Here is a 9415-nt window from a genome sequence, read left to right on the forward strand (position 1 = left end):
CGAGAGGGCGGAGGTTGCGCGGATGAAGGAAGAAAGGGGACCGGCGGAGACAGTTAGAAACATAGAAGCGAGCGGTAAGAAAACCCGCGGACTTGGAAAGTGGGATGGACCGGGCCGAGGTGCCAAGTTGCTAGGTGACTTTGCTAGTTATTTAATTAGTCCAGAGATTCTCTCTTATACTCGACCGCGCCCTCCCGCTCTCCCGTCCTCGATCTCCCCTCCTTTAGCTCTTTTTCCTTCCTGATGTTCTTCCACAGTCTGTCTCTGAAAGACTCCGCTGACTTTTATCACGTAATGAGTTCTCTTTTAACTACCGATCCGTGTACATACAACACAGCTTCGTTCGAGTAATACTATCGTTATCCAGATTTTCAACACACGAAATCTGCCTTTACATACATATAAACTCGTAGTCGTTATCGTCGTTATCCAGTTAGGGTAATATGTATCGTAAAATAAAGTATCATTAAGCCGTCGCTGATTTTCTGACGACAATTGGGAACAAAAGCAGAAACGGCCATTTCGATAACGACGTTCGGTTTGTCGTCATCCGAAGAAACGTCCTTCCCCACTAGCCCTCTTCGCATTCGATCCTAAATACGCGTAGAAGCGGCACGAGAAAGAGAGATCTGGGAACGCGAGGAAGGGCGGCATCCTCCGACGAGGAAAACGAATAGATTCCCCATGGGAAGTCGCCAACCTTTTCCTATACCCCTGCCTTTCCTCTCCGCCCTCGTTCCTACCGGAGTTGCTACCGGAAAGGCAGCGGGAGCTTACGAGGGCTTAACTCGGTGACAGGATGATTGCTGGTATTATCGGAATTACCTCAGGGCGAATTGCGCCGCACGCCGTAACGAACTCGCAATATCGCGAAAATCGTGCGTTAACCCCTTCACCGGTAGTCCTTCCTAAGTCCCTTAAGGCCGCGGAATCGAGGAATCTAACGATCGTATCGATACTACATATAGACATCTAACGATAAAGCAGAAATTTCCCGCGGAATATTGAAAACGAGATAGATGATCTCGATAGAGATAAATGTGCGCTTCAAATATATTTTCGATTCGATTAAAATAAGTCATAAATAAGAATAAGAAATCATAATTGTCAAACTATCACGAATTGATCATCTTTCAATCGCTTAGTTTATTCTTTTCTTCGTAAATAACAAAAAGAAATTCTAATTTCTATCATTCTTTAATTAAATGCAATATAATAATCGCGGCTGCAATTATCGACATTTTACCGCAATTGCGTCATTTGCGAGAGACTATCGAGAGGATTAAAATTTATATCATGTATAAAAGGAATCTTGCGCGGATAAAACCACGACGTTATATGCATATTTACCCTTTATAGAAGAGTAGCGCGTTATCGGGAACTTCACATGCGCTTCCCCCTTTTTTCCCGGGCGCATTTTCGCCAGAGCGCGATGTGGAGGGAAATTGTTTATTTAACGGCGAAGTAGGGATTATCGAGCAGTGAAAGCGCGTCCCTTCGCATGCTTCTGCCATAACTAAAAATTTGCATGGGTAAATGTTCGCTCTCGAGAGACGTCCATCGAGCGAAACGCAAGTGCTGTACGTGCCCGGAATTTTCTCGCGAATACTGCAGATCCCTTTGCATGACGCGTGCACGTTTATTTGTATTTCCTTTACATTGTCTTAAGAAATTCCAAAAGACATCTGGGCGCAGGTGGGAAAGAACGACTAGCGCGGCGGATACCAGATGCGACGAGAGAGATGCCGGGAGAAAACTCGGACAAAATCCAACGTAATCGCTGACCAACGCAGTTCTTATATCGAGACTCTCGAGATAGTGCAATGCTCGCCTTGCATTACGAAAATATACTTGAATACGTAAGCCGTGCTCGATTTACACATTTTTTTCATTCAAGCAAGAACTTTCAGAAATATAATATATATAAGAGAGAGAGAAAGAATTAATATTTTAATTTTGATAAAACTCAAGCATCTCACATTATTATAAAATCACAATTACATGTTGCCTATTTTCAATATTACAATTATAAAATTTAAATAAAAAAAATATTGTGACTATTTCGTACGAAACGGAAGGAAACGATCGAAATGTGTGAGGTATACGCGGAAGATCGCCGACTAGATATATATGTATAGCGCGACGAGCGAGAGAGCCGTGCGACGGAAAAAGCTGCGACAAAATCCGACGTAAATGCAACACTGCTGATCAAAGCGGGACACGATTTCCGTAACCGGCCGTGCAACAATGCGCGCCGCGTTGCATAAATAAAGCCGCGCACGCTGAACGTGATCAATATTGGATGTGATGAAAGTAAACCGGTAAAGCGTCCGTGCGGAGCGCGCTCGACCCTCGTCAACGCGCGCGACCGTCTGTGTAATTTAATGCCGGGTAAATACGCGCCGAGCGAGAGAGAGAAAGAGAGAGAGAGAGAGAGAGTAGTTTTGCACTATAATCTAGATGAATCTACTTTACATCGCTATTTGATAAGAACATAGAGAATGATGAGAATAAAACGATGAGAACAATCCGCGCGAGAGAGGCACGAGAAGAGACGTGATAAAATCTCTTGTGCCTTTACGAAAATCTTGCGAAAAGTTTCTAACTAATACAGGACATCGGGGCGATATCCGAACTTGAGCGCGCGAATGGAAGTATATCGTACATATTAAAGCATATTAATTTCTTTTGGTTTGTCCCGCGTCTTCTTCGAATGAATCGTGGTCTACGCGTGTTATAAATTTTGTCAATGTTCAATTAATCGACATTGTTTGTAAATATGTTCGGCACGCTTAGGATATACAACGCATAATTTTTTTAATAATATAATGATAATGATTTTTAAAAAATGTACAACAGCATGAACAGGAGCAGGAAATAATCTAAATTATATCGCGATCTTAAATTTGGAGGATTCATATTTTTCTCCGAATTCCTGTTAAAAGAGAAATGGTTAATTTTATGCGCGGCTCGGCTGACTGAGTCGCGACATTTCTCGAATGTAGGACGAGGGACTTTCCGGTCGAAAATTTATCTCCCCGTAATAACACCGTTGGCAACGGCGCTTTCCGGGTGTGTCACGCCCGGTAACGTTCGTGTACGTGCCCGTGTCTCTTTGTCTTCCGTCTTCTTTCTCTGTTGCTCCCGCTCTCCGTGCATCCCTCCGGGAACGCGGTCGTGTCCGCATTATAATGGCATTACGTGTCCTCACATTACACTTGCTGTCCCAGCTCGTAATACACATTTCTCCCCACGTTCCGTCCCCATGCCGAGTCTTATTTTTTTCTCCTCGAATACATCCGTCCCGGATGTATCCTACATCGTGATTCGGGGCTTGTGCAGTATTTACAGGACCTCTTCCTCTTTCGGACGAGGGTCTCGCGAATATCATCGAAAAATTGAGTTAGAGATAACGCAACCGAATAAAATGTCAACTACCATGATAGCGTCTGTCCGACAAAATTCCGTGAAAAATCATAATATCGTATATTAACTCACATTTATTGGAATAATTTTAAAGAAATAATATTAAAATAATATTTCTGTATTCAAAAAGTTTGACATCTTATATAATCTTTTTTTTTTTTTTTTTTTTTTTAAAACGCTCTTTGGTCAATAATAATAATTTTGATATTTAAGTAGGCGATCAAAATATAGAGTGATTGAAAATACACTCTGCTATACATTTACAAAAATTATGTTGCAAACCATATATTCATCAATTATTTCGATGTTATTAATATTTTACATGTTCTATACACATATATAAAACGATCAATTAAAATTATTTCACTTTTTTTCGTTTATTCATTGTTCTTTATTTTTTTATCTTTATCTGGAATATACAAATGTTTTTTTTTTATATTATTTGTCTTCTGTATTGTATAAACGTTTGCTGTTTTCTCTGTATTTGCGATGGTCCTTTTATCCTTCTGGTTCGTTTTGTCCGTGCAATCTCGATCCCATCTCGCGAATATAAAAAGGACCGACGCACAAGAGTGTTTAGTAACTTTGTCAGCGTTTTTAATGCTCGCCCTTTTTCGTTCTGATTCTCGCACGTGCGGTTGTAGGTAGATAGGTATGTATTGTGTGTTTCAGCTTGCTCTTGTATCTAGGACCCAATAGACACCGTCCACCTTGTGAAACCTGCAACCATAGCAATTACGCGAATTCGTGTTCCATTTCTCGGATTTAGTGGCTTCGTTAATGAAATGAATCCGTCTGTTCCTGCTGTCGATGGTAGTTTACTTGATCTATAATCGATACGGGCAACACAGAATCGCTGGATCGTTCTACTTGCGATTAAAACGTCGTTTCGATAATCACAGTAATATATAATATAAATAATTATTCATTTCTTGAAATCATTGATGGACATAATAAAAAGTATATATGTATGTATGTGGTGATATATTTTTTCTGATTCTAAATTATTTATAAATAATGAAAATATTTATAGCCATAATTCTGTCTCTCTCTTTTTTGCTGCAAAATTATCAGATATATCTAAAGTTAGAATAGATAATCAATTGACGCTTGTCTAAACAGAATGTAAAGAATATTTTGTTGAGTATCGTGTGAATAGAATGGATCAAATGTCTCGTAAAGTAATGTATATACGAGAACTTCACGCCAACGAGTTTGCGCTCGATATCAAATCCCACCTGACCTATTCCACGTAGTCGCACCCTAACAAACATTTCGCAAAGTCGTTAATAACTTTTTTTAGCACGTCTCTTCTTCCACTGCTCTATGCCATTAGCGAAGTAGTCCGAACTCCACCCATTCGCTACATGCTGGTAAGACCATTCGTATTCCTGTATCCCTTCATACCCGTGACACGAATCTATCCAGTTTGACCGAATTATTTTTTTCTTTCGTATGTATATATTCTTTAACGATAAAAAATATTTTGCTTGTCACTCATAAAAGCATGTTACTGTCGAAAGCATAGTTTTTCCTTTTCTTAAATTTTAAAAGAGATGACTCAATTGTAAATTAAATCTACGTTATTGATAGACACCATTAATTGTAAGTTTATGCTTCTCTTTCTCATTTTCATATTGATATATATTTTCATAATTATCACATAAATAACTATTATATTAATGATTAGCAATCTCTGTATCTGAACCTTCTTCACTCGTATTAATCCAATAACTATAATATATATAGTATTATAATGATATATTAAAATTGACAATTATTTAATGTTAACTTTTATAATCAGTTTGTAAGAGATTAAAGTATTTACAAAGTATTTAATATCTCATCATGTTTCATATATTATATTATCCGTAATACATTCTCTAACAAAGGAACAGGACATATGAGATATATAATTATTATTCTTTAGATCTAAAGAGATGACAAAAATTTATACAATCGTCTGTGCTTTTATTACTTATGCAAAAAAGAAATTAAATTTCGAGTATAGTAAGTCCCCATGTGCGCTGTTCATCTTCAGCTGTTACAAAAACAGATGTTCACTAGCGACTTACAACCAAGTCACAAAGGTTGACAGACGATGCGCGCGTATATCGACGGGTCTATATTCAAATCGCCCTCTTTCACCAGCCGCGGTAACAGATGTTCGTCGCCCATCGATCACGACGATTCTATTTTTGAACTGATGCTTCTTTCGGAACGTCACACTTTGATAAAATGATCTATCGATCGGCGGCATGGCGCTTTCGTAACGTAGCGAAATACCTACTCTTTAATGAAGCTTTCTAACATCATAGCGAATTTGAACTAAAGAGCGCGGCATTTTTTTCGTACCAAGTTTGCGGTTTGATTTAATTATCAACTGTTGATTAATGAAGCGTACAACTTCCGCCGCAAGTTTTACTCGCGGAAACGAGTATAAGAAGATCGATCGTTAAATGCGCTACACCTCGCCTTGCCTTGACTCGCTATTGAGCGGCAGCTCGGCAAATGAGTTAACATACTTGTACCATAAGGCCACGAATCGTTTATAGTAAAAGCGAAGTTAATGGCACGACACAGTTACAATGTATTCAGCTAAAGAATAATTGAGTAAGCCATTACAAAGAGGGGAATGAATAGAAAAGGTTGCCCCCGCGTCTTTCTCCGTTCGACATTATCGCCGACGTGTATGATAAATATTTTATTTTTATCACACTGTTCTCGAATTTTTTTAAATCGACCGTTTATATGTCATGTCGTAGAAAGTTTTATTTTATCGACAAGAAGGACTCTTAATTCGCGCGCGCGCGCGCTTGTGATCTTGATGCTCGTGCTATTCCATCATCGAGATCGAATACTTCGAGATCTTCATAACTAAAATTACATCGTAATCTTAACATGATCGAATTACTTCGAACGCAATGCTCTGAACGAACAAACTCGCAACGACGTCTGAACGTTCAGGGCACATGAACTCGTGCGAGTAGTCGTGGCATCACCCGCACTGTAGTAGTAGTCGCTCGACGATGACGATGGCCGTGGGATAAACTTAGGCATGTTTGCCAAGCAATCAAATATATGAGTGGAAAGTCTCGCGGACGCTATCGATCGGTCGGAAGCCATCGTGATGGTAGCGCGCGAGCGGCGGCTAGAATTGAAGGAAGAAGGATTCGGGACAAAACGGCTGAGGGAGAATCAGGGGAAGACCACGAAAACTTTACTCGTTCGCCGTGGACGAAGGGCCGTCGATTCGACGAACGATCTGTCCACTGTTTGTTGTTGAACGCTATTCGTATGAAGAAGGCGAAAGAAGAGCGGCAAACATAATCTTTGAGCCGGCAGAAAGAAATCGTCAGGATAGTTATAACTATAATTGTTATATATTCTGTTATTAAGCGTTTTTGGATATAAATATCTAGATATTTTCTACACGTCCTTTGTTTTTACAAGCCAGATAATCAGAAAATTGTGTAGTAATTTTATTTATATTGAAAAATACAAACTTGGTTATATCTTGATTATGTATATTATAAGATATTTTCGAGTTTTCTTATGATTTTTTAATATCTTCAAGAACGATAACACTCGTGTCCGTATACGTATGTGTGCTACTTCCTTATAGATTAATCTAATCTATGCTTACATTTCTCATACTAAAGAAAACAAGTTTTAAAATATTTTTATATATGTTATAAAATATATATTTTGTACAAAACATTTTATTTATTAGAAAACATATTTATATGATTGTATATTTTTTGTGTTAGATGTTTCGATATTAGATGTATTCTTGATTTACATACCAGTGAAAAACATGACTATTGTGTCATGACATATTGATCCCCTCACATATACGTACGGATACATGCATGCATGCATCATGTCAACTGGGTATAGCAAAGTTTCGTGAAATTCGAGTCCTTTATTTTCGTGCAAGTTTGCGTCCCGCCGATGCGAGAAACGTCGAAGAAAAATCTCAAGTGCGCATCGTTTTCGAGAGCTTCGTGAGAGGGGAAAGACGGGAGAGAAACGCTTTGGAAGCTCGAGCGAATTCTTACGTTGGCCGTATACGTTTCCACAGGATCTGGCAATCAAATCTTATACGTTTCATCCGATATGATCCTTCAAAAATTTCGCTCATTTCCCTGTCACGAATTTCCTCGCAAAACGCACAATGATCGCCAACATTATCCGCTTAAATTCTGCAGATTAATACGGTAAAAGAGAAATAATATCGAGTTTGCTGATCGAATTAATCTATTACGTATGCCTGTAAACGATTGTGTGAATTGTATGTATTCGCGTGCACGCGTTAGTGGAGATCTCGATCCTGGTTAAATATTCGAGTTTTCGAGATTCAAAGGCCTGATTAATGTAACGGCATGAGGTTGACATGGCGACATTATGATCGCTACAATGGACGCCAGGTGTTTCAGACAGGAAGGGCTAGAGAGGCAAGGAGTATAATGCCGTCAAGCAACGCCACTTAATGAGCTGCCGGGAACAAAGCGGGAAGAACCGCTTTGTCATTTTTTTCGTGCTCCAATTACTTAGCGTTTTAGAACAGTTGTATGTGATTATCTTTTCTTTATTTCACTTTATCTAATATAGTCTACGCGATATATTCTTTCACGAAAATTAGTCCGTGTAATTAAATAATATAGCTACATAATTTTTACTTAATTAAGGATGACACATTCGCGTATAATATTCTCGTCTAATATGTCATAAAAAGTTTCGAAACTTAATATATTGATCGAAAGCCTAAAATTGTCCGCCTGTTCCAAATTTCTCGTATCATGTCGTCCAAGCAAGCAAGGGACGGGAGTTCGAAACTAGATGTCGAAGACGAGGGCTGCTGAGATCAGAGGAAGGTCCAGAGTTTAGGAAAGGGACGAGCGGGTACGTTATCGTGTCGTACTTCAGCAGGTAGAGGGGGTGGGCGCGCCCTCTTTTCGCCCTAATTCCCTTCAATCCTGATCCGTCCCATCTCCCAGAAGCATATCGCAATCGAGTTTCGTTTATTTTTCAAGAGGCGCCCGCTCGACAGAAATTGGCGAGTGTATTGAGCGATATTCGATCCTCGAAAAGGTTAATCTCATTTTTAAAAGCGCTGCCGCGTTACGAAATTCTCGCGCAGTTAAACTGCAGTGTGTTTCAACTGGCTGTGACTGTAACACGATTACGTTAAATTTGATTACAGCTTCCATTGATTGATATTTTTCACGAGGTGAAAAACTCGAGACGCCGATTGAATAAAAAAAACTCGCTTTCTATCTATAAAATTCAATATTCCCCTCTAAAAAAAAAAGAAAAACTAAAACAGTACCGCGGTATAAAATGTCGTTTGGATGTTACCCTACGATCCCTACTATCTCGATCTTTGTAGGCGAGAAATTCCTCGAAGTTTCTTCCCGCGGTCCAACATCGAAAAGTTTATTTTCGAACAAGTCCTTTTCAATAGACCAGATACGACGACGATCTAGTGGATTATCCCGCTTATACGACGCGCGTGCAAAAGATGACAACGATTGTCGAGTATCATTCCCCGGCGACGATACAAATAAATATTGCACGAAACTGCGGCCACCGTCGTCTCGGATTACGAAGCGCTTGTCCGCGCGCGGTAAACATCTTTTATTAAAGTGCATGTTGCGCTCCGCTGGCGCGTCAATTTTTCAAAGGGCCCCCGAGCTCTTTGTCTTCGCCGTGTCTCCATACTCCATCTAACTACTGGCGATAAGCGCACGTGGCAGGCGGTAGGAGAGCGATTAATCGTTCCATCATCGTCGCGAGGACGGCCTCGCTCCACGACAATAGCGGAAACGGAACTCCTTTCGCTTGTGGATCTTTCTCTCTCTCTCTCTTTTTTTCTTTCTCGCAAAGATAAAACAGATAAAAGTATTTTTGCTTCCTTCCGGATTCAGAGTGTGCCACAGAAATTTTCGTGGCAAGAAAAGAAAAGCTGACCGTCTTTACTCACGAC

The 9415-nt window shown here is 39.7% G+C and overlaps 1 protein-coding gene across 9 annotated transcripts in view; it reads left to right on the plus strand.

The window, feature by feature from the left end:
- The window catches only part of LOC115234611 (CUGBP Elav-like family member 4), a 714297-nt gene that overhangs the window by 667239 nt on the left and 37643 nt on the right, over positions 1 to 9415 (plus strand). The window lies entirely within an intron of this gene.

This window comes from Formica exsecta, unplaced genomic scaffold, assembly GCF_003651465.1.
Source record: "Formica exsecta isolate Colony F162 unplaced genomic scaffold, ASM365146v1 scaffold201, whole genome shotgun sequence".
NCBI lineage: Eukaryota > Metazoa > Arthropoda > Insecta > Hymenoptera > Formicidae > Formica > Formica exsecta.